This window comes from Diadema antillarum, unplaced genomic scaffold (assembly GCF_040938485.1).
Source record: "Diadema antillarum isolate AM-2024a unplaced genomic scaffold, OU_Dant_1.0 seq00001083_RagTag, whole genome shotgun sequence".
NCBI classification, from domain to species: Eukaryota; Metazoa; Echinodermata; class Echinoidea; order Diadematoida; family Diadematidae; genus Diadema; species Diadema antillarum.
The window spans coordinates 336,566-364,298 of NW_027271903.1; the positions used below are offsets into that span (position 1 = coordinate 336,566).

At 40.4% G+C, this 27,733-nt stretch overlaps 1 protein-coding gene across 5 annotated transcripts in view; it reads right to left on the reverse strand.

The window, feature by feature from the left end:
* The window catches only part of LOC139743465 (zinc finger homeobox protein 3-like), a 242,178-nt gene that overhangs the window by 124,875 nt on the left and 89,570 nt on the right, over positions 1-27,733 (reverse strand). For 4 of the 5 annotated variants that reach the window (XR_011711761.1, XM_071653945.1, XM_071653948.1 and 1 more), the window contains exon 4: positions 3,505-3,613. The exons of the other annotated variant lie outside the window; for it this stretch is intronic. The gene's annotated coding sequence lies outside the window, so the exon portion shown is untranslated. The remainder of the gene's footprint in view (positions 1-3,504; positions 3,614-27,733) is intronic. 5 annotated transcript variants of the gene reach the window in all.

Consider the following 27,733-nt stretch of genomic DNA (forward strand, 5'->3'; position numbering starts at 1 on the left):
GCAAAGCTTGACATTTTTCATTCTTTCTTGAAAGTTTCTTACAGGACAAGTTCACCTTCATAAACATAAAGATTGAGAGAATGTAGCAATATTAGTAGAACACATCATTGAAAGTTTGAGGAAAATCAGACAATCCGTTCAAAAGTTATGAATTTTTGAAGTTTTTGTGCAGTAACTGCTGGATGAGAAGACTACTGCACTGTACGATGTCACATGCGTACAACAATATAAGGAAAATACAAAGAGAATTTCACAAAATTTCATCTTTTGAAAAAAGTACTCATTCCCTTGACTCGTTACCGACATATGTTATGGGTAATATTATTCCCCCTGCCTTTAGAAAGAGACAAGTCAAATGCTCTTTTATTATGCGAAAAAGTGAAAATATGTTGAATTTTCTTCACATTTTCTTTATACTGTTGTACGCATATCACATCACAAGCTGTAGTAGTCTCCTCATCCAGCGGTTCCAACACAAAAATTGTAAAAATTCATAACTTTTGCATCGATTGTCAAATTTTCCTCAAACTTTCACTGATGTGTTCTACTAATATTGCTGCATTCTCTCAATCCTTACGTTTATGAAGGTGAACTTGTCCTGTAAGTGCCCACCTAAACTTTGCATTTCAAATAGTTTTTAGTACATGAAACAAAGTTATAAAATACAAATTGCACTTCAAACAGTTTTTAGTACATGAAAGAAAGTAATAAGATGCAAATTTATGAGATGAACTGCAAATAAGAAAACAATCACTATTGTTCAATGAAGATGACATCTAAAAGCTCACTGCACCACTTTGAGGGAAATATGAACATCACATTTTGTTGCAGGCTACTCTCTAAAGCTGAAAAATCTACAATTGTGAAATGTTAAAGGGGTTCACAAATTGAGTATACATAGCTGGAAAGATATCATTATGGCATGAAGTATAAAAGAAGGGGAATGCACTGTGTCACATACAAATGCCATCTTGAGGTTGAGGGGGGGGGGGATTAGGGGTTGGGAGATGAATGGGATGAAAAGCAAGTAGGCAAAGTGGGGTTAAGTAAGAAGGAGAGAATGTTGCATTGAAGTGGGTCTCAGGAGGCTAGTGACAGACAATAGATCTCTTTCACACCTCTCCTACCTTGCCAGGTATGATCGCTTCAGTTGATGCAATTTGCATATGTAAATGAAATTATCCAGTCCCGGTGTCCTTGGCGTGGAATTAAGGGAGTTAATGCGCGGTTCAGTTCAGGGCGAAGAGGACTGAAGCCTGCACAGGGTAATGATTACATACAAGAGCATTCAAGCCAAGAATAGACACATTTCAACTTTAGACTCACCTCTCCAGTTCTGTTTCAACACTATACCTCTGAAAAGCATCAAGCTCATTCATCAACCTCTCTTCCCTTTCCTGCTTTTGTTCTTTTTCCTCCCTCTTGTGTGTTAATTCTCCTTTTTTTCCCCTCTGAGAGTGTTGTTTCTTTGCCCTAGGTCCAGAGACTGAAGGCATGCTGGCCGTTAATCCTCCACGGAGGATTGAGATTTTTAATGCAGATTAGCCCAAGACAATACACATTATGATTGCTTAGGGCAAAGGAATCTAGTCCAAAAATACCTCCGAGATACAGTCACTAAACTGAAGGTCTTCTTTCTACATCACCACGGAGTTGTTTTCTCTTTCTCCTTCCTCTCCCGTCCGTCTTTCTGTCCAACTTTCACACAACTATCCCTGCCACTCCTTCACAGCCTGATATTTCCTCAAACTCCCCCTGCTCTTCATCCTCTTCTGAAACACTCATTCATACCTCACTGCTCATTATTGAAAAGATCAAAAACATATTTTCATATTCCATCACTCTGTAGCCCTTTTCTACCACCACATGTTGCCCTTTCCCATCTAGTTTTCTGTCCTCATTGCCAGAGCATTCCCAGATAGGGCAGGATTTTGTGCCCCAAGCAGCACATGACATCAAAGAGCACCTTTATTCCCTTCACTGCCACGATTAGCACAGTTTGAGGAGACTGGGAGAGGGGCAAAGGGTTAATGGCATTGACTCTCACTCCAAAGGTTTGCCAAAATGTCACTGGAGTCCTGAACTAAAATGGGCCCATTGTGGCTTGAGAAAATGAGTCATGTTGCAAACATAGTACAGCAGTAATTTTTATGGTCAAAAACACATGACCCTTGTGATATCCTTTCATCTTATGGCAAGCCAAAAAATGCCCAACAATGAAAGAAAAGTTAGATTTCAAGGATTATTTGGCTAAATTTACATCACAGTTTCAGATACAAAAATGGTACCTACAAACAAATTTCATGGATATCAAGATGGCTGTCAAATTGTTACTGCCACATTCCATTCCTCTACTGTGATTCTTGTTACTTTCCCTTTGTTTCTTAACACCATTTACTTATAATGTCCTCTGGTAACATCCCTGTTAACTGCTCCTTAAGCCTAACTTAACATATATCATTTGTTGTGCATTACACATCCCTGTTTTTTCTTTTTCCAGCCAAATGCCGGTGAAAGCCACTGTATACTATAAATTACTTCCCCCATGGGAAATGAATGGAAGTCAAAAGAAAATGGAAATATAATAGTGGAGGCAAATGAAAAGCTCCTGAAATGTGAGGATTTCAAGTAGACAAATAATGATGAGTCAAACAGACCATCATAGAGTGCCATTTGTACTTGGCTGCTTTAACAAAGTTCCCTAATAAAAGACCCAGGACTCAGTTAATCACGGCAGGTTGGAATAACTCTAGGAGGGTGTAAGAGTGGCAAGAACAATATGGAGAAGAGCAAATATGATTCCCGTCCAAGCTATTTGGTGAAGCGCGAAATATCAAAGCAAAATCGGGGGAGCTGACTCTAAAGAGGCTTGTGTCTGATTTGTGAGCGGACTGTCAAACAATGTCAACAGTGTTTTCTGCCTCACAGAAGGGCGGCCTCTTACACTGGGTCACGCCCGGCCATTCAGGTCTATCCTGCCTCTCTGCTTGCTTCATCAAGATTGTCTGGCTGGCACAGGAAATCAAGGTTTGCTCAAGTTTTGTTGGATTAGCAGCTGGGATACTTACTGTCCTGAGAAAGCCTGAGGGTCAAAGGGCAAGGAGAGGGACTAAAAATCACACTCCCTTTCCTTGTTTTTGTAAGTGAACGCAGCGAGAATTACCACTATTGCTTATAACCAGGTGTAGGTCCCTATTAAATGCGATACACTAACGACTAGCAAACACAATGCCACAAATGGGCCTTAGCAACATATGTCTCTTCAGTTCTGTGAGCAGCGCATGGCCAAGCATACAGCCGGACTTCTATTCGTGAAAGACTAGCACACCCCCAAAGGGTGCCAAAGTAAGCCTCGTCGTCCAGAGCACTGGACACTAGTACGAGAGGTCATCCAACCCCATCAGCCTACTCCCTCTGACAGTCCCAAGGATAATAGAAAAGGAGCAAAAAGGAAGAGATTTCATGGAATATGCACATCTAATATGTGTGACTGTATGAAATTACCTGCAAGAAATGATAAAATCCAAGGAGCTGGCAGGCTGGCTTGTTGGACTAGGCTCAGGCAATCACTCTGTACTGCTTGTTCCAGAAGGGCACAAGTGAGAAGATATGCCTGCATGCATACAGTGTGAGAGACAAAACAAATCAAGACTGCTTAACTCTCCCACCCATTATTACACGACCAATTCAGAGACCAAAAACCCCCATCGACACAATAAGTGAAGATGACTATTGTTTCTCAACCAACCACTGGCCTATTCCTCTAAATCATCCACGTGATTTTTTTTTTCTTCCCCCGCAGGCCTATTCTCTCCATTTTTAAAACTACTTTGCGATTTGGTAAAGAATGCACGAAAAGCAGTGGGGCACACAACAGGGCTTCAGCAAATTAATGGGGTCAGCTTATTGTCGGCTGAGAGGCTTCGAACAAAACAAGAGGAGAGAGACTGAGAAATAAAAGCTCGGCGTGCCTACAGAGAATGGCTTTGTGGCACAGGTGATTTGAATAGGCCATTTTGTTGTTGTTTCTAGGAGGGAACTTGTACAGAAGGAAGAGGATTTAAAAAAAATCCAATCCCCAAAAACTTTGAATATGTGATATGATGAGAATGAAATGAAAGAGAGAGAGGGGAGGGGGGACAATAAAGAAAGGGGAGGATTATTGACATATATATGTAGGTTTAAATTATCAGGAGTATAATGAGGAATTAGGCAGACGCATAGATTGGGGATGAGGACCTGTGAGGGAATGTGCATGGCCAAGTGAGGGCCAACTACAGCTGGCCTTCTTTGGAGTCAGCCTCATCCCCTTGGCCTGTCATACTGCTCCTCATTTACATATATGCAAATGTAATTTGGAAAGGTCAGACTACCAGAGAAAGATGGGCAGGAGTTGGCAATGTTTTCATCCTGGTGTTTCTCAGGCCCTCCTATCTTGGGAAATTATCGGCCTTTCTTTCCCTATTTGCACAGTGAGCCAGTATAAACATTGTCTCTAATGTGGCTATAGCTTTAATTAGATTTTGATGAATGGGACACAAGCCAGTGATTAAGCCACTGGCTACTGACACTTGTCTTCATGTAAGCCATCATGACTTGCCACCTTTCATGCTTAACATTCACCCCACTGCACCATCTTACACAGGTTAATTCTGTCCCGTAAGCAGCTTACAGCAATCCCCAGTATTTCATGAATTTGGAATTGCACAAATTCATGAATGTGCTGGTCTCATGTCCTATAATGGTCAAGCTCATTTGAAATACCTGTTTTGGTGCTTTCTTGATTAAGAATATCAGTGCCTTAATTAATTGAATTAGACCTTGCTGTACTTACGTGCATTTGACTAGGGGGTGCGGCAACTAATTTGATCTTGTCTGTGTTTGTGTGTATGTATATACGTGTGTTTGTGTGCTTATGATTAATCAATTTGGAATCTTTTCATCAATTAAGTTGTCACTAAACAACATTTTCCTTAATGGATTATAAATATTTGAAATATCATCTTTCATAATCACATGATATAACAGAACCATGCAATTTTCTTTCCTGTTTGTTACTGTTCATTTTTCAAAACCAGCACTAACAACCTGAATATAACAGAGTGAGAGAAGAAGAGACAGACAGACAGACAGAGAAGAAGAGGAAGACAGACAGAAAAAAGGAGAATACATAAAAGAAGCAAGGGAAAAGATAAGATGGCTTGAAATATACACAACTAAGCTATATATACTCCCATTCACAACTTTACTGCCTGATCAGATCAACTAAAATTCATCACAAATGACCACTCACACTGATTGGCCAGAGCTTGACCAATGGGAGCTAGATATCCATAACAGTTGCCCTTATTGGTCATAAGTTGACAATATGTGAATGGCCAAGTGTAACAGCTATACTGATTGGCCATGACTTGACCAAAAGGAGCTGGCTACATAAATACAGTATAACAAGAACACTGATTGGTCAGAATCTACCAATAGTAGCCAGCCAGCTGTGCTGACTGGCCCAAGTCTGACCACAAGGAGTTGGCTAAGGAGAATTGTAGGTAACAGGAACAGACGCTTATGAGTAGTCTGATGAATCAGACTCTCTACTTGTCATGATATGTCACATCACTTCTCAAGCATGTTGATAGCTAAGCTTGGTGATTACATCATAAGTAGCTTCTTACATCATGGCACGTCCTCCTTTGTTTATCTGAAGATCTGCCAAATGTGTGTCACATATCTAGTCTGAGCACAAGCATAACATGTGATATGCTGATGACTTGGTTAGATATTAATACAGTGTCAGAAGTAATTCCTTGCAGATGGAATATTGCATGTTATTTCTACATTTATGCAGAACTTCCACAAACATTCTTAGTTATCTAGAGGGAAGGCATCACTTTTGGAAATGATGCTGTTGTGATTAAATAAAGACTGAACATTGATAACAATAAATCTGCGTGTAAGTGTCGTCAGATGAATGTGTAGCTGATTAATAAATATTTTGATTTGCAATGAGGAAGCCCTTAGGAAAACTTTTGACATAAAATATGAATGACTATTATGGGATGAGATTACAGAAGTCAGTCCATTGATGACCAAAATACTGGGCAGTTGGCTGACCAGTTGGCTGACCATACAGCCTCCAGGCCTGGGCAGGCTATAAATAGCCCGGACCCATGCTGGTGTGTCTGTCTGTCCGCTGTCGTCGTGGTGATGTCATCCAGTCAAACGGAAGGAACTGGCAAGCCCTATCTGTCTGCTCCCGAGAGCTCTTCTGTTTTGCTGCGTATGAGGTCGCGCATCAGCCCTACATATCCTAGTGCACAGAGGGCATAGAGTGCCATAGGCTACTCTAGAATATGCTTTACACACAGTGTGTGTGTGTGTGTGCATGTGTGTGTGTATACCAAAGGACATGTGGGACTTGTATCAGAGCACAAATAATACAGATAATACATCCCTCATTCCGTTATTCCTCCTACCCCCCCCCCCCCCTACTTAAAAATGTTACAAGAAAAAAAAAGAGAGAAAAATATCCCATCTTGGAAGCCCAAAGCACCTCACAAAGCAGTAAATATGATACATAGCATCACACTAGCCATCTGCCATAAAGTGAGTTTATGACCGGCTGATGTAATATTCATTTCACCCCTAGGAGCTTGCATTTTGATTTTGTTTGTCATCTCACTGAACAATTCTGCCTCCCTGTTCCCTGATGCTCAAGATTATTGGTGAGGACTTCCCCCCTCCTCAAACCCTCAATTTCTAATATCTCACTAAACCCATCCAAGGCATACTCTTCATGCTCACCTTTGCTTTCATATCTTGATAAGTTGCTCGAGCAGGTGGGAGGGATAAGTGTTCACAAATAGTCCCCCTACTCCTTCTAGCTAGACCAGGCTCATTAAGTTTACCTTTATCTCATTCCGGTACTCGGCACCAATGGGTCCACAGGAAAGGGACCAAACAGCCACTCGCTGCCCACGCCTATTGTTCTCCCTACTAATAGGACACAGCCCAGCAATTCCGTCCGCTAACCTTGCATATTGATCTGCAACTATCACACAATGTTGGAAATAACTTTCAGAGGTTTATTTGTTATGAAGCAATGTCTATTCTTTGTGATAACAACCCTGTCACGTAGATCTCATCTTCCATATCAAAGTCAATAATAACTAAAATGAAACATGAAAAAGAAAAGAATTTGTAGGTCACTGTATAAACTGAAGGGGTATGAGTATGGCAGGGAGGGGTACCAAGTGTGGCAGGGTAGGGCAACAAGTCTGGAAGGGAGGGGTACTGAACATGGCAGGGAGGGGTACAGGGTATAGCCGGGAGGGGCATCGAGTGTGGCAGGGAGGTGTACCGAGTATGGCAGGGAGGGGTACCAAGTGTGGCAGGGTAGGGCAACAAGTGTGGAAGGGAGGGGTACTGAACATGGCAGGGAGGGGTACGGGGTATAGCCAGGAGGGGCATCGAGTGTGGCAGGGAGGGGTATTGAGTATGGCAGGGAGGGGTACTGAGTGTGGCAGGGAGGGGTACCAAGTGTGGCAGGGAGGGGTACCAAGTATAGCCGGGAGGGGCATCGAGTGTGGCAGGGAGGGGTTGCAAGGGTGCAGCAGGTTTCCCTTCAAGCCTGTCTAGAGGTCGGCACAAGTGCAACATTATTTATCACTATGAGTGAAGTATAATTATGGCAATAAATTTGTGTGACATATTTTTTTTTGGGCAGTAGCTATTTGTGCACTTTAAAATCTCCTGGTATCAAATTTTGCCATTAGAAATTTGTGTTATACAAACAGCCATATTTGATGAATGTGATATATTTAGCTGATGCACTTATTTTTATAATGAGCATATCATGGTACAAGAATGTCATAAATATCTTGGTTTAGAACATTTTGTAACTTTAGCTCCTACTAATGCTCAAAATGGTTTCTGTATCTACATTGAGATCTGCATCCAGTTCAAAATAAAGTCTAGTAAAAGCAGCAATAATAAAGTAAAAACAGCTATTGCCAGTTTGGGATACATGAATGCACATCTGGTTTATGTCTGTAATAATAACTCATCATACAACATTATGAATAGCATTTCTTGGTCTGAATCTGTGATGTGGCTATCTAAAGGGCCTACATTTTCTCTCAGCCTACAAAAAAAAAAAAAACATGTCAGCAGGTGTCGGGAGGTGTGTAAGATCAATATTCATTCAATTTTATTTGTATCTGTCGCAAATTTTCAGGTGATTTCTGATCTTCTAAAGGCATTATCCCCTCACATCTCAAGCCTACAAATGACTTTACAACACACAACCACATGCATCAATACAGGATGATCTCATGTGCTTTTATTTTTAGCAAGTAATTCATAACAATGAACAGGTGAGTAAACAAAACACAGGGTCTTTGGTCTGAATATGTAGACTACTCAAACAGCTCTGTCCTCAAGCCTTGGCTGACCAGTCAAACAGGTCATCTGATAGCAGTGTATGGTCTAGTCTGGCTTCCAGTCACAATAATTGTCCAGTCAAACTAGTCTACACACCTCCATCTCTATCCCCCCCCCCACACACACACACCTTCTCTGTCCCTCTCTCTCTCCTCTCCCTCCCCCCCCCCCCTTTCTAATTATATCTTCCACTCCTTGGCTCATGGTCAAAATGTTTTCTTCCGTATTGCATCTTGATTTAATTTTATTCAACTATCTTTTCTTCCACTTTAAATTTTCATTTTTCCCCTCTTCCCCCATTCCCCTATACCACTAGAGTAACATTGATTTAAAGGTAAGATAGCCATCTCAATACTGACCATTTCATTTGACCATCATCATCTGCAACGGTTGATATCTTGGATGCCCCTTGTGGTTACTATAGCAACCAGTGCTAGCCTGCTGGTTGTTGTAATTCAGATTCCCATGTCCCTGTTCTTCTTATCACGATCGACAATACATTATTTCTGACACCCCCTCCCCAATACACAACATATTACTAATTGATAGCAAGTCAAAACAATTGCGCACAAGCTATCATGGCAACATCCTTTCATGCTACATCCTTACTCAGAGTACAAACTTCTCACAATGTCAAGAACAGACATGAAAAATAGGAAATAAATAAATGTATCGAGTTGGTTGAAGTGAGCCTTCTGTGTACTTGATCTGCATTATAAATACAACAGTCTTTTATTAGTCAGCAAGCTCACCTAGTTGTATGGGTATTGGAAGAAGGAAAGATAGCAGGTTGAGGATTAAGGAATGGGAAACAAACAGTCTGTGGATTACTGCCAAAGATATTGGAGAAGGGGGTTGTATAGAGGGTAACAATGCCCCTCCCCCAGCCCCCTCCCCAATATTCCCTCTATCACTGTTTAACAATGAACACTTTCCAAGCTGTCCTGGGAGCCCATTGTTTATATTGTTAAGAATGCAAAGTAGATTCTCTATACAACAGCGAATTGCCCAAACAGCACGCAACAACCTGGTAATGGTAATGAGTTCGCTATTCTAACATTACCCCCTCCCCCCACTCTTCCCCCGCCCCTCCCCTTCCCCCCACCCATCCAAGGCACACACAAATTCACACTCTCACATTCACTTACTCTCAGTTACCATGGCTGGTGGGATCTATATGTAGGATGGATGGGGAAGGTGCTGTGAATCTGGAGAGTATGGGTAAGTTAAAGGACAAGTTCACCTTCATAAACATAAGGATTGTGAGAATGTAGCAATATTAGTAGAACACATCATTGAAAGTTTGAGGAAAATCAGACAATCCGTTCAAAAGTTATGAATTTTTGAAGTTTTTGTGCAGTACCCGCTGGATGAGAAGACTACTGCAGTGTATGAATAACTTAGATGTCACATGCGTACAACAATATAAGGAAAATGTAAAGAGAATTTCACAAAATTCCATCTTTTGAAAAAAGTACACATTCCCCTGACTCATTACCGACAAATGTTATGGGTAATATTATTCCCCCTGCCTTTAGAAAGAGGCAAGCCAAGTGCTCTTTTATTATGCGAAAAAAGTGAAAATACGTTGAATTTTCTTTTACATTTTCTTTATACTGTTGTACGCATATGACTCACAAGCTGTAGTAGTCTCCTCATCCAGCGGTCCCAACGCAAAAACTTTAAAAATTCATAACTTTTGCATCGATTGTCCAATTTTCCTCAAACTTTCACTAATGTGTTCTACTAATATTGTTGCATTTTCTCAATCCTTATGTTTATGAAGGTGAACTTGTCCTTTAACAGGTGACTGTCCACTCTGACTCCAGTTCTACTCTTTGATAACATGAACTCTTACCACCACCTGCTCTTCAGTTCTCATTAGGCTGTACACCTTGTGCTTCCGGCTCCTCAGAACAAGATCAAGATTTCAGAGGGAATCTAACATGAAAGATGGGTCAACATGAGACCAAACCTAGGAGAGCTGACCACCATCTTATCCTTGACCATCCAACAATGTCTGCCCAGACTGCCCACATGTGTCATCATACATCATGAACAATGCATGTTATCATCAATATTTATCCAGTGTGCCTCAGTGGGTCTTCAGGCAAAGACCATATACTGTGAAAGGACAAGTGATAACGCACTCTTCTCGTTTGACAGTGAGTTTTGGTTGCCCTGGGCAACCATGCTAGTGAGTTTTGTGGCACCATTTATCAACAATATGGGAATCCTCCTCAAGCTACCTAAACTGAAACAGACTTGGTATGTCTTTCAGATCCAATGGCAACATTCCTACACACAATGACGGAAGCACTTTCGAATGGTGGTCCTGGATGGGTTAATGATTATAACTGAAGAAAGAAAAAAACAAATAAGACCTTCAATGAAAACAATAATAATATCTTTATATGAATTTCTTGGACATTTCAATGCAGTATTCATAGGACGTAACAGCAACTTGTGTGCTAATGCAATGTGTTTGAAGAAGTCTTTGAAACAAGATCTGGATAAAATGATTATAATAAGCACAAAACATATCCTAGTTCAGTGTAGAAAATGTTGTTATAAGTATATCTTCAAGTTTTTCTGATTGGTGAAATATCAAATACCCTCATTTCTGCCAAGAATACATATGCCAAGTAACAGCATTCCATAGATTAAAAGATCTGGTTTATGTTTCATGATTGATTTTTTTTATCCATAATGACCTGAAAATTTAGTTTTTACATTACACTAGCTCATCTTAATGACACAGAGAATGTGAGGCATTACACCACGCACATTTACTACTCTATTTCCCCTCACTCTATTCTATCACGATACACACAACATTGATGAGAGCGGGAAGTCTTGCACGAGTCACAGTACAAAGATAAATCTTGAGACCGCATCGTTTGACTTGCTGTCTTCCTCAGTGATGAGGATAACCCAAGAAACCCGTCACAGACTCATTTAATAAAGACTTGCAAGATCTTCCTAGCTCATTATTCATGCTAGCTGCGAGCCGTAAGATCACGCTAAGTCTCTGAGGCATACAAACCTTCGCCAGAAAACACATGATTATGCAAATTGTATGATTACGACGACAAAAAAGAGGGGGAAAAAAAAGGAAGGTAGATGGTGTAATGACGAGGATAATGGCTGAGAGAGAAAGAGAAAGAGAGAGAGAATAAGAGGAGGATGAAGTCGGCTGGCCTAGGCGAGTGTGCAGCAGCAAGGGACAAGAAATGACAAGCCAACTGTGAAGACAATTCTTGTTTGAACACGCGTTCAGGAGATGACCTGAAAAATTTTCCGCTTGGCTGGCTGGCAAATTCAAAGCAAACTTGCATTGCTTATTCAAGCCGCCGATATTATGCGATTCAATTATGGCAGCCATTATGACCTCAGCCGAAACAACAACCCAGACACCACCGATGAAGGTGTGGGGGGGGGGGGGGGGGAGGAGGGGTCTAAAGCTGTCCCTCCTCATGTTTGGTATCAGACCCCCTCATATAAACTACAGTGATGAGAGGGGGAGACAGACAGGGCCAGTCTTGGTATTCTGGGTGCGTGACATGACACCACTGGTATAGCGGACTGACAGGAGTACGGCCATCTAGGCAGGAAGTGATGGGGATGAGGCCTGCAGTTATCATTTGGAATAAAGTGTTATAAACCACCTGTTAGACTCCGCCCTGGGGTTGGACTCTATTACCCCTTCCTTAAAGTCAGCATTCCGTACTTTCCTCGCACTAGCCAGAAATACTTTCCACACTTTCCTTCTTTACCTTTTTTTAATTTCAACCTGGGTTAAGTTTCATCTTGCATCACATCTCTATCTTTTTACACATCCTTAAGGAAAAGAAAAAGTTGATAGCAGAAAGAATATATTTTTTTTTCTCATTTCAATGCAAAATGCAGAAGGGGATTTTTTTTTTCATGAGGTCACATCTGCTCAAACAATTGCTTGAAGATTCATATTGGCTATCATTATTGATGATATAATGAAAACAATGCGACGGATGTAATTTTCTGAAAGTTTGTCTCCTTTGTGACAGTTTAGGCCATTTGCTGCTTTAATCTAACTACTTCTTGGAATGAATAAATATTGAACTGGGAATGGAAATAAAATATTGCTCTCTTCATATACTATAATTCTGTGTTCAGCCCTCACAAATAATTGAATGCTTACATCACAGAATATTAAATACAGTCATGTCATTTGATATGCATAAACACTCAAAACATTAAATAAGATAGAGCTTCTAGGATTGTTTTTGCACATGCCTTTCTTTGCTCCATATGAGGGTAGGGGGTTCGGACAGTTACTTTTCATTTGTTAAGGTGTGAGGATCCTGGGACAGATTGAGTTTCTCCTGCCACCCCCTCGCAGGGGGCCCTTCATCTCAAGAACATGTGACTCATTTGGAGTATACAGGAGACCGAGACTATAATGGGATGGAATGATAGCTGGCTGCGTCGCTGTCACATCTCGCACTTTCGCGTCGCGGCCGACCCGTGGAGTGCCAGGGCCTGCCAAGCAGCCGTGACACCGCACTCCCCGCAACTCTTGGCAGTGATTTCCTCAACACAACACCCTCCTCTGATTCCAGCATCACAGATCCTACAGCTGACTGCACTATGAAGACAAGAAAACCACATGACTGACGCTTTTTCCCCTCTCTTCTTTCACAGTACAAGCTGTCAATCTCGATGTGCATGAAAGGATGATACTAAGAAAAAATACACAGGGAATTTATGCAACATACATGTAATCTACAATCCATCCTATACACCTTTGTATCATTGACATTTTGACATTACTTTCCAACTTCATTTGGAGTTTACAAACCTCTTCTCTTCACAATGGAGCATCAATCCACAAAAATACTCATTTTCCTATTTACGATCTCTTCTGAATTTGCAAAAAGCCACTCTCTCTTCAGTTATCTTCATTATCTTCACAAATGCTGATTAGTTTCACCTTCATGCTTGCTCCCTTGGAATTCAGCTTCATTGCTTAGAATATTCTCTAAATCTTTTTATTATTCTATGTATTACCTGATAAGTTAACGATCTGTGAGAATAAGGAACAGTGGTTTTTTATTGCTTCAAAATTTGAATGGCATTGCTATACAGAGGTGAAAGAATAGCAGTGTGAGTGTGTGGAGAGAGGGGAAGGGGGAGGGGAACACTTAGGAGGGCTCAATGGGAATGAAGTTCATTTTATCGGTGGACGGTATATGACCATCTTGAGATTTCTTCCTCCATCCTGCCGTCACGTAAAGAAAAGCTTCTTTCAGTAATGACACTAGTTTCACCATTTGTGCTGTCAAGGCAGTGTGCATTAACCGAAGCCCCGGACCTGACGGAGCAGTGTTTTTTTGCGCGACAAGACAAATACTGGGAGTGGTGTTGTAGAGGAAGTGTCGCAATCAAGAAGACGTGCTCCGACCAGGGACACATCTTCGGAACGTAATTACCAGCAAGCCTTTCCCCGGGATCGGATGGCCTGAGATTAACGCAGCCATTAGCGGGACAGCTTGCGCCATGCAACAATGTACAAAAGGATGTGCCTCGTAACTCGAGCCATCACTCATTAATTTACGCAACCTGCCCAAGACTTGGGGGCCCCCGGAAAGGGGGAAAAGTTTAAGGACATCGTCATGGCAACAAATGACTGCCGGAGATTAGGCCACCGCATCTTGCAATTAAATCTGAGCCTCACCGCTGAAGGGAGGATGGTCTGACCACGTGAGGAAGATGCTGAAAAGAAGATAATTACCACTTGCCTCTGATGAAGATCTTGGGCTTACTTCTTAATTTCCACTTTTGCTTCTCTTAATTCCATGCCTTCATCATTACGATGGCTCTCAACCAGGGCAATTGGACAGCAGGTCTCTGATTGGCCCTCGGCTGCAAATCACCAGCATTGCAGACGCGCTCAAAATTCCTGCTTAATTACCAATGCTTCATCATCTTTTTGACTTGCAGACTCTCAAGAAGTAGCATCCAAGTCAGTGATCATTCCTGCATTTACTCCGCTCCCAGTCATTATCCAAACGTTACCCCCCCCCCCCCCTCAAAAAATAAAAATAAAAATAGTGAATGCTGAAATCCCTCTTACAACAAATCAAGAAAAAAAAAATGGTTATTCTACACTGATCAAGCTTGGGAGACCTCTTCACAAGGTAAATCTCCCCTGCAAGATATTTTCGTGGCTAGACTGGGGGGGGGGGGGGGGGGGGGGGAGGAGTAGCTCTACAAGCTATGGAGCTAATTTCAGGCATCACCAATAAGAAGGAAAATTGTTTATTGCTGTTCTTTCTTTGGAGGGATGCATACCTGTGTATCACGCCATGGTACATGCAAGAACTGCGCTTACAACAGATTATCGATCCTCGAACATTTCATGTACAATTGCTGATGACCCTTCACATCTAGATTTATTTCAACATACATGTCAATGGAAAATTTCTCTATGCCCCTATGGTCTAATAATCGGGGGGGGGGGGGATCACCTTGGCAATGTCGGATAATGACCGTTGATCTTTATTTCCACTTTATTCGGTTGTCTCACATGCATCGGTGATCAACAGATGCATAAACTGGCACCGATTCAAACAGCTGGTCTCTCAGTTTTAGGCGGCCATCTTAGTTGGTAATTTGTATGTTCGTCTCCTCTGATAATCATTGTGAAAATGTTCTGTCATGTATGTGGGGTTTTATCCTTTCTCTCGCGGCCAGGGGTAGGAAGGGGTATGGGGTTCAGGGTAGGGGGCGGGGTCAGGTGGGTGCCTCAAGGTTTCTGACCGGATCAGATCCGACTGCATCAGTCTACTATCACATGAACAGAGAAAGCTGCCTTTTTCTACCAGTGTGTTGATTCTTGGATGGTCTGATTGTGTAGACTAGGCTCATGCGGAAACCAACTGGTGTGCACTGGACCACTGCCGCACTCAACACCATCTGTGATACTGCTGTAGCCTGACACAACTCAAGCGTCCTCCCCCCTCCCCCCCCCCCCCCCCCCTCGGGGAAAAGTGGGGGGGGGGGGATAGGCAAGATTCCTAGTGTCTCCAGCCCCACTCACAAACACACCTTAAATTTACAGCATCAACACTTGAGTTTTGCAATGTGATGCAAAATTGGTAATATGTGTGTGTGGAGAAAAAAAAAAATTGAAAGCATCAATTATCACGATTGTCACGATAATTGCATTGTAAAAATCAGTATTGCCCAATTTTTTTCCGAACATCACAATACTTTGCCCTACACACAGTGTGTGTGAATGGCAAGCAGAAACTTTCTATCGATTTTTTAAATCCCATAATGCCACTCCCCACAGTAGGTTTTCATTCATACACTCTGATACCTGGGGTCACATTCTGGTCACTGTTGAATTTTTTTTTGTTGAATATATATCATGATAATTTATCGTGCAAAACCTGTGTGAACAGTGGCATATGAAATCACTTGTTGCATCACAATGTAAAAAACTTATAATTTCAGTGTGTACATGCAGTTTTTTCTTGCAAATTTTCAAAAGGCACTGCTTGAAGCAACAGTTGATAAGCTATAAATGAGTCTGGAGAATTACAATCCCTCCCTCCCAGTATTCTATTTCAGGATAAGAAATACAAAAATATCACTTTCCACCACTGCTTAATGTTCACACCAATGTTTATAGACTACTCTAAAACACATGCACTCAAGCTGCACTATGCACAGACACAGACAGCTTTACAAATATTGGTACAACAAGTCTAATACTAACATGTGACACAAAAATGATTTGCTCTCTTACATGAGTGAAAGGTCTCATTCCTTGATCCCACCCATAGTATTTGGTGTAAGAGTCTGCTATTAGCACAAGATAGTGGTCTACACAGCACAAAGGGTGATTGTGGAATAATGCTGAGGGTATATGATGTGCTCTGTGCATGTTCATTTCAATTCTAATCTCATATACCCTAGAGAGACACTATTGTGAAATCCCCATCTATTCTATGATCAGGAACTCTTAAAGCAAAAGATGTCTTTTTTTTTTCATCTTCGTCAGATTTGAACCTCAGTCTGTCAGGATGGAGATGCAATCTTGTTTGTGCAAAGGAAAGTGCCCTCGCTGGGTGTAATATAAAGTACAGACTGCCACTGTGAAGTATTTATGAAGAGTGAATCACTGTCTTAATTTCTGTCCTAGCATAAAGTGTATTACACTCTACAAAATAGCCAATCACACTTTTTATTATATTTATAAGAGAGGCTAAATTCTGGTGAGAAAGTTCCAGGACTGGTGGCTTTCAGGTATCATGCTGTCACCAAAATGGAATATAAAATGATGGAGAAACCAAAAGATGAAAGAAATCTTCTCTCATATCCACTTTCAACAGATCAATATAGAGAGATCGAAAGATGGAATACATCAAGAAACACATTCCTTGGGGCACAGCTGTCCTGCAGTTTTCCCGAAATATGAGATGAGGAGAAGAAAATAAGACCAGACTAAAACCGGGATGGGGGGGGGGGGGGGAAATTGAGGTTGGTTGTGGGACTAGATACATTTTTAATAGAGAACATAGATGAGGAATTAGGCCAATGAGATGATTCATAAGACTCCAGCCTGGGTTCCCAAAACCACAAACACGTGCTGAGAAATCACGTCATCTGCCACACAGCCTTAGCCTCCACTCACCAGACTCTTTATAGGATTTACAAAGAATCACCTGTTTACCTGTGATAAGGAAGGATGCAAGATATTACCACAAAAAGCCTTACCAAGACTATGTCTACACTGTCATCATCTTGTAGTATAAGATAGGCTATACCACTTCTGTTGGGTTGTTCCTGTCCTTTCTACATTGCCTAAAAACATCATGCTGATAACAACTTGCCATTCCAAGTTCAAAGAAAAAGTCTGTGCCACAAAGTCTACAGACATGGTCAGCCTGGCTTGCCTCACTCTACTTCAACAAGTTCGGAAGGATTGGGTTACCAAGCATTACAGGTGTCAACCCCCTGGGTTTGGAACAAGTCCCTGATAACCAGACTGGGGCTCCATCCCCAACCACTACCGGACCCCTCCCTCTTCTGACCCCACCATAGGGAGTGGGAGGGGAGGAGAAAGGGGAAGGGGAGTAGGAGAGGGGGAGGGGGAGGAGGAGGAGGAGGGGGAGGGAGAGGAAATAGATAGAATTAGAAGACAGACATTCCATAATGCTTGTGGTGATAATGCACGTCACAATGACATGAAGTTAAACTACAGGTACACTTTCGGACAAGTTTTTATTCACTTGTCATACAGACAAGATGGAATCACACACATTTCATTCAATGGACTCACTCATCAACCACTCACTTTTCAGATAGATGTCAGCCGAGAACCAGAAGGGCGCTAATGTGTTTGAAGATTTGAGATAAATAAAAATTAAACAATCAGTTTTCAAGAAAAAAAAAATTCATTTAATCAAAAGTGGGTAGATGTAGGGATAAGCAATGTTCCAAATATCTGGTATAATAGTGCCCTTGTGGTTTTGATTTTGAACATTTTACTGAAATTAAAAATTATTTAAAACTGACATCATATTAAATGTACAGCAGACTGCGTTCTACAATGTGATACCAATTACTCAATACCCCCAAAATTGTGATAACGGCTTTCTGGTTTTCAGATGACGGTGCATTTTGTAAGGTGTTTTCAACTGATTACTGTGTTTATCCACTAATCCACTCAAAACAATGTTTGCATTGAACACCACATGGCTTCTATCAAAACTTTGCACACAGTTACAGACTTACATCAACAAGAGAACACATTTTGATCACAACACTAAAATGTTGTTCATTCTCCAAGTGTTGAGCTTCCGTTGATTTGCAAAGACCTCTGCACAGTTTGAAAGTGTCCATGCCATTTTATTGCCAAGATGTTTTACAACTACCTCAATGCATGACTGGATGCTTCAAATACTTCTGAAAATCTGTAGAACTGGACTTATTGGAAAACCCACATGACACACTAAACACAAATGCTGAATCTACGGTAGGACTACCATAGTTAAAACAGTTGGCAAGATAACACTACGAACAGGTTAATGAGGGCCATGTTAACAGGTGAGCACACATTTCAACATGGTCAAAATACTTACAAAACACTTTTCAATCATACAGCCAATTTCAAAAGTATTCCGTATTATCTCCACACAGAATGAGAGGCAGACATTCCTCGACAAACAACCATGAGATCCAATGAAGCTAGGAGCAGACTTCAAAAAACAGATCACATCTGTCCACCTCGCCTACATCAGTACAGAGTGTGTGCTCCTTACTGAATGAGCTGACCCAGTGTGGTCTTCTGTGTGCTAAAGACCAGCCTCCTTTCACTGCTTGTCCTTCAATGGTCAGATCAAAGACCTCTGACCGTCCAAAGCTCACCCTCATCATAAGGGACAGTTGATTAATTGACACTCCTACTTCTCCCCCTTACTATCCACCCCATTCTACCTATCCCAGCCCCCCACCCCCCCCCCCCCCCACCAGCTTCAAAAGAAAGGAAAGAAAAGAAAGCCGCTTTTCTCTCCTCTGTTTTAATCATCTCATCAGAGAGGGAGGGAAAATGGACCAATCCAGTGGTCAGTCTGATAATCAGAAGGGCATGGAGAGCCTTCTAATGGCTGGACTCTTGTGAAGGAAGGGCTATTGTCTTGTGGGCGGCCCAGACCATTACAGGCTTCAGTGGTCAAGCGAGGCCTGTACATGAATGCCCCGTTCTTGAAAGGGCCTCTCAAAGTGCTGGAATGTTGGCAGTAGCGGTATCTGGTTACATCACCCCCAAAGTAGGACTAATGATTAGTCTATGTCACAATGACTTTCTCCATTCTTGCTCAGTTGCCAATATCTGATCTCATGTGTCATATGGTTGCACCATCCTCTACCTCATGTCATGTTTGTCTGGCATGGATCGGGATGTCTAAGGATGCATCGGCATGAAAGGAAGAATGAAAAGGGACAAATAATAACACCTTCACAGGTTTTCTATCAAATCTTTTGATGAAGGGATCAGCGGCCACTGTGGGAAGGGCACAGCGGCTTCTACGTGGAGTCTGGCTAATCTACAGTTTGCATAGCATCAATAGAACTATTGGGTCAAGCCATACAAAGCCTCTTTTGGATCCTCTCATTATAACTATCAAAGGCTTTACTCAAAAGTAGAGGTTAGCATTTGTCTACTACAACACCATAGTGCAACTACAGCTATCTTTAAAGTTGCTTGTCTCATTAGGTGCTGCAGTAGGATATGAAGCAATCAATGTAGGCTTAGTTCTTACATGTTTGATATTTATAAACACAGTACAACACCTCTTATGTATGACAATATCAGTACTGATATTGATATTATCATTTTCAATTTTGAAATATCAATTTATCAATTTCTGGCTCATAATTTTCCTTTCAATGAGAGAACTGTCACAATCAATGCAAAGTGTTTGTATTTTATGATAATTATAGAAGACAAAGTGGTTAACTTGTATTGAGCAATAGAGATGCAGCCCCTAACAAAAAACAAAAACAAAAACCAAACGATGCATATGATATTCATAATGTGTGTACTGTAAAAGTGGATATTTTCGAGTGACTAATTTTTCGCGCTTGGCCGGGTCGGAAGAGTTTCGCGTGTTTTTAATTCCGCGGAATCAAGACATCACGCACAGGCACATATGGCAAGCAAAAGTATTCGCATGCTTTTATTTTCGCGCCAGTTTCTGGGTGCGCGAAATGCGCGAAAATTTGAACACCGCAAAAATTTCCACTTTTGCAGTATGATACAACTTACACTGACAATGTGACCAAAACGATTACCACCTAACATTATGTATATTCACAGGTGAGAAGAATATGCTTTTGATGACTGCGACAGATGATGGGGGTCTGACAACGAGGCTAATCCTGAGATAACTGTCACTACCTCCTATCCTAGAACTACATTTAGGGCATGGCAACGAGACTTTCAATCCCAGGTGTTTTACAAATATTTCCACAAAGTTACAAGCTGATGTTCATAATGGGGAGCTGTTAAACACATGGACACAGAGTCTAGCTGCGAGCACTGGGATGGCTCAACTCAGGGACATTTCTGGGCAGAATTTGGGCTTTTTATGGGAACTATTATTCGCAATCAAAACAGGCAAATAAAAATTGCAGCCAGTGTCCCTGGCAAATAATTAACTAATCACTGCATAGATTACTGCCCTAGACTCCTGTCTAGACACACAAGTCATTACATAGCTTGCAATGGCCATTTCTTGTTTTTTATCCAATTCATTTTCCAGTGAGTTTATTTAGCGGTAAGAGTGAATGTTGTTCTATTCCACCCCTTTACAAACAAACAGGAGGACTGTAAACAAATTTCATTTACATTGTAGAAGATGTTCTGGATGGCATGTTGTGGTGCATTCATGCTTAGCTTCTGTTGGTTATAATCCGCATTTTGAAGTGTTATTAGTTTACAACCATGGTTGCATCCAGACTAATTTTGATATTAACTCCATTCCAAAATACTGAATCAAATGCACAAGGAAGTGTGTTTATGAAGAACAATTTTTCTCTAATAATTTTTTATTAGGGAAGCATAAACACAAAAACACATACATTGAACAGCTTGCTACAATAGGCTTTCCTAGTTTTTCAACAATGTGCAATGTATGTCTGCAAAATTGGCACTTTCTCAGCTTATAAAAAAAATTGAGCATAAAAAGTACCACCACAAGCGCATTTTGGATCTGCATTTCATAGTTCACTGATTCTGCCTTCATAATTTGAGTATAAATGCACCCCATATCACATACTATGTTAACAATTTGGTATACTAGTATTGTGACTTGGTATCATATCGGTAATAGTTAGTTATTCTGAATATTCGTTATTCAAAGGTCTGTTATTCCAAAGCTCCACTATTCCAAAGGTTTGTTAATCCAAAGATGAAATAAGCTTTTGTTTCTGCAAAGGTTCGTTAATAAGTGAAAATGAAATATGGTGCATTATTCAAGAAGTTTGTTCATCCAAAAAGAAATGAGGGGTCGTAATTCCAAAGGTTGGTTAATACACACTGTCTTCATATTTTCAGATAAACAAACCTTCAGAATAACAATCTTATTCTCATTTTTGGATTGATGAACCTTGGGAATAACGAACCTTATTCTATTTTCGGATTGGCAAAACCATCAGAATAATGAATTTACATTTCATTCTCAGAATCAGTAACCTTCGGAATAATAAACCTTAGGAATAATGGCACAAATGTTTGGATTAACAAACCCTTATTCATTTTCAAAATAACAAACCTCTAGGTACACAGAATTTGAGTGTTTCAGAGTAATGAACCTTAATATTAACAAATATTCATATTAACAAACCTTTGGAATAACAAACTTTATTCCATTTTTGGATTAGCAAACATTTGGAATAGTGAATCTTATTTCATTTTTGGAATTGTGAACCTTTGGAATAACAGACATCACCCATCATATCACATCTAATGTTGTCTTAAATAAACGGCCAAAAATTATAGCATGAAGTTGCCTTGGCCACATATGTGATGGGTGCTGCATCATTTTTATTATAAACATTTATAATGACTAAAATACAAGGTGGTGAGCAATCAAAGAGTTATATCAATAGAAATAATAATCATATGAACACTTTCTGCTCACTTTCAGAGTAAGTACACAAATGGAAAAGATCTGTGGAAATAAAGCTATAAGATGAAATAGACGAAAACTGATTGTGCAAACTTTGTTGCAAGAATTTGACTTTCTTCAACCACAAGAGAGATACGTGAGAACATACAAAGTTCTTGGCCATGTTTTTGCAAAATCATGAGAAAAAAAAAAATCACACACGAAGAAAATCTGACAATGGGGTCATTCTATCCATCAAACGGATGAGGAGCTCACCATTATGACCTCAAAGTCACATGACCAAGACTTGTGTATTCAACTTCCTGTAGGACATCGTGACATAGTTCTTACTCTCTATCTGCCTCCTCCAAAATGCAGGGTGTTCAGACGCGAAAAATTAATACTAGAACGATATAGCTATACCAAAACGGTATAGCTATACGATGAATTTGTATGTCTGAATGCTAACGAAACGACATATAACGAAACAACATATAGCGAAACGACGGTCAGAGCATCGTTTCGAACTACAACTCGATAACGAATCAGCATTCCATCGTGTCCATTGTGTATCTGAACGTATGGCGACCATAGAACGGTATAACTGGGCGGGGCTTAATGGGAGCGAACACGAAAGGTAACCTTGTACCTGTCACTCATGACCATAACAACATGCGCAGTGAGAAACTGCACATCTATACGTTTTTCCAGAATGATTGAAATTAGCATCTGAACTGTCTGTCGGCTATACAAATTCTTTATACGTCGTTTCTTTATCAAGTTTTGGTATAAACTGACTTGCGTCTGAACAGGGGGTAATTCTCAGTGCTGGTTGTCTTTTCCGTCACAACTTTTTGCCAAAATATCTTTTCTATATGCTTTTCCTTTACTCCTCATAATTAATAAAATTATATTGTTTTCCCACTAAAGGCACATGGAAGAAGCTGTAGGCCTATATAAGATATGAGTGTACATAGACATAATTCGCATCCTTTCTCTGTTTTCTTTAGGAGAAGAGAGTAATAAAAAAAAATCTAAAATTGGAATCGAAATGCTGGTATTATGTAAAGTCAAAAATGAAAAAAAAAAGTTATACAAGTTTATGTGACTACCTGCACAAATGAGACTAAAACTTGTGGCCACATAATTTTTCTTGATGAGGTATGTTGCCCTCCCTATAGTCCCCATTCAATGGGTACATTACTTTATTTTCCAGGAATTACGACAAAGCGATCTCTTTGAACATTAAAGGACAAATTCACCTTCATAGACATGAGGGTTGAGTGAATGCAGCAATATTAGTAGAATACATCAGTGAGAGTTTGAGGAAAATTGGACAATCCGTTCAAATGTTACGATTTTTTAAAGTTTTGCTCAGTCACGGCTGGATGAGAAGACTACCATAGCTTGTGATGTCACATGTGTACAATGATATAAAGAAAGTATAAAGAAAATTCAACATATTTTCACTTTTCTCACATAACAAAAGGTCACTCTACTTCTCTCTTTTAGAAGGCAGGGGTAATAATATTACCCTTAATATACGTCAGCAACAAGTTGAAGAAATGTGCACTTTCTTCAAAAAGTAAAGTTTTGTGAAATTCTCTTTTTATTTTCCTTATTTCGTTGTACGCATCTGACATCATACGCTGTGGTAGTCTTCTCATCCAGCAGTGATTGCACAGACACTTTAAAAATTAATAACCTTTGAACACATTGTTGGATTTTCCCCAAACTTTCACTGATGTGTTCTACTAATATTGCTGCATTCACTCAACCCACATGTCTATAGGGCTTTTTACACTTGTATATTTTTGCTTAGTCCCGTACCAACGGTGGGGCTAAGGGGGGGCCTTAGCCCCACCGTTGGTACGGGACTATCCTTAGCCCACTTTCTGTTTACACTCGTTTTTGCCAAAGTGGGCTAGCCCCACCGATAATCCGGTACTATCTGGCCCTGCAAAATAGCAGGGTTAGCACCGCAATTGCGGTGCCAAGCAAGTGAGTGTAAACAGAACGAAAAAATAATCCGGGGCTAAGCGACGGAGACCAAGTCCGACCCCCACTGACCAATCAGAAACGAGGTAATCAAGTGCTGCCGGTGCGTGCGTGTACGTGTACAGTGCACAGCGTAATCATGAATATTCATGTGGTTTGGAAAGTCCGGGGCTAAGAAATACGAGTGTAAAAAGGTCAGTTTTCTCCTTAGCCCCGGACAAGAGATAGTACGGGACTAATTGGCCAGTGTAAAAAGCTGAAAATATTGGTACGGGACTAACGATAGTCCTGGGTCAGAGAAAGTCCGGGGTTAAGAAACACAAGTGTAAAAAGGGCTTAAGAAGGTGAACTTGTCCTTTAACTGGTGAAATCATTGCAAGACTCTCCATATTTAACCCGTTGAAGACGAGTCCCTAGAATACTCGGGCAGGTGCCTATGGGAAATGCATGTTACAGCAAAATCAGTCTGTCCTCAACGGGTTAAAGCAGATCAGGTTAGTCAGACAAATGGGAATACTCTATGACCAATCATCTCAGTTACTATATGTCTACAATAACTCTTTCAATTTTTCATCATTTCTTCTGTGTTTTACATGTTGCTATATTCCCAAAGTATGTAAGTTTACTGACTTCTATGTATAGTATTTGAGTAAACACACATGAATGACAAACGAATAACAAACTATCACTTACACAAAAGAATAAAAAGAGTATATTTACACATCATAGATGTTCAACTCTCTAGACTTCAAAAAACATGGTGTTATCTTCCTTCAAGAAACAAATAAAGAAAAAAAATACCTTGAACAACTCAACTATAGCCTTATAATCTCAGCTAATACTTTTTGCCTCTTATCATGATTGACGATAGCTTGACATGCACATCAGATACACAAACGCGCACACACACATTCAAAGCAATAGCTAGCCTTACTAGGACTAGTCCAGATTCTGAACTATGTTGGCATTGCCCTTCCATTGTTATAGCCAGATGCAAAACCATATGCATCCTACAGTACAATGAAGCAATCCTAAAAATCTGTCCATCTAAGAGAGAAAAAACAAAAACAAAAAACAAAACAAAACAAAACAGCGTCTCACAATCAGGACACATCATAGCTTGATACACAGCGTGGGTGCTCTGCCATTACTGAGCCATGAACACCGCAATAAGCGCCCTCTCCAACAAGACAACCAGGGATATTATAGAGAGCCTTGTCATAGGAAGACGGCCACTTCTTTCCCTGTCTTAACTCTCTCAATACTACCAGCTTCCATTCGGCATTGGCTGATAGTGGTATATCAGAGCAGCAGTCATGGGAGACTTAAGATGGACTCGACTCAACCACTCACTCATCGCCTCACGCCAGCTGTCCATCAACTTTACAAGAAGTCCCTAACTTTGACACCTCAAAAGACAAACACAAATTGGTCCCATCGTTCCACACTTTCCTTCATCCACTGTTCTTTTGCCTTGATCTTGCTCTTTCCTATCTGGTTTTTCCCCTCCACGTTTCCCTTGTTTAACGTGAGAAATCGAGAAGCCGGTCACTGAGGAGCGTTCGGCTGACAATACGGAGACAGGGGAGGATATGATTCACCTGATTTGAAATCCGTGCGTCATTTCGGCAGAACTATTTGCAAGGGTTTCTAATTTCCATGCCCTAGCAGACAAACAAACACACAATTTACACATAATACAGTATGTACACTCCTTATACAGAAGCCTTCATCAAGTTCATGTATTCATCAACTGACCTCTTTTTTCCCTTCATTTTGACGATGACATAATTCAAAACATTACATGAAAGTAGCACGAGTACATATATTCCATTTAGATTGACAACTTTCATAACATTCTGCCAGATTTTGATCATGTTCTGATTGCTCTAGGTAGTAAATCTTGTGTGGTTAGTAGCCTCTCTTTTCTTTTCTTTTCTTTTTTTCAGTGATGCCATGTTCACCATTCTATTTTCTCTTGAGATGATGCTAGTGTTGTTTGAAGCCTCAGGGTTAATATACACCTGAGTAGAAGGAATAATCAGCACGACTCCATTAAATAGTAACAGACTGGCAAAGAAAGTTACCTCATAGTACCAAAGTGATAAAAACATGACTACGATACTTACACAAGTCATCCATCAAGATGATTTGTTTCTTTTTCATTGAATTTCATGAGAGTTGTATCTATGATTATTTCATCTCTGTTTCAGATTAGAATCTAAACATTCTCTCAAATGAATTTTAATACTTCCAACAAAATATACCTAATGTAACTAACACACAAAGAAAACAAAATGATCTTTTTTTTAGTGAACCACTTTTCCATGTCATATCACTGTCAGAATAGTAAAGGAATGAATAAGCTAGGGAGGTAATGATAAAGCAGATGGCAGTGAAAAGAGAAACCACACACTTCTCAATACCTACCCTACCCTTCCCTTCTTCTCCCCCTTAGCACTCCCACCAAAGGAAAGCCCTCTACCTACATTCTGCAGAACACAGCAGGAAGAAGAAGATGAGAGTACGGAGTTCTGTAAAGTGTATGCAAACGAGCAATTGAATTTGCTGCCGACCAAATCCAAATGTTCTCCACGTTCCAATTTCACATCATATCCCGTTTCAGGAGCGCTGCGCAGCAGACCCTCTCGCATGCCCTCCAACGGCTCACTTCTCAGGCAATTACAAGAATCGTTTGCATAAACGCAAATGTTAATGCATTTGCGGGCTTAGAAATTGCCCGTTACCGCTGTATCTTCATGTCGGACTCTTCTTCCCGCGAACAAAGGCTCATCAAAGAGATAGCGTTTGGTTCTTAGGAACAATTAAACCATCAGAGGGTGCAACTAGCCCATTGAGAACAATTCCATGACACTAGATTTTCAACACAAATGTATCATGGCTCCAGGCTTTATGCATTCTTTAGTTATTGGTAAGTCCACTGAAATGTTTGCTATAACCTAAGAAAATAAAAATAAGGCTTCCACAATAATGGAGCTCGCAAAAAAAAAAGAAAAAAAAAATCTTCCAAGCCAGGATCATGGATGCTATGATGTGAAAAAATGATGAAAAGGTTCATCTTTCTCAGTGACCAAGAGAGCACATACTGAGTTCAAGTAATGAAAATAGAGTGACCGGAGCTGAATGTAAGCTCTTCATTGTCATTACATGCCATTGAAGGTGATGGTAAGATTTGGTATACCAATGTGCTACTTCTTGTAATTAATGTAAAGCCCTCATAGTGAGCCAAAGTTCATCAGTATCAAATGAAGAGAAAGGTGGTGTAAATGTACTAAGTACTGTAAAACCAGAAATGTTCATGTGCATTTTAATTTCACAAATTTCTTAAGAGCCAAAATTTGCAAAATTAGAATACATGCAAAAGTTCTTGTTTACACTATATGTATTTGAATGCAAGTGGCAATTCGCAAAAATGTTATGCTGCAAAGATATCTTGCTGTACAGTATGACTCAAAATTACATTGATGCAAAGCATATGCTTATTCTTTTTGACGATTCCAACAAATATCCTAACAAAAAGAAAAGTACTCTGAAGAAAATAAATAATTATTTCAGTTCCACGATCAATTTTGTGATATCTTAAATGGTAAATTTTGATTGACTGATGATCAATA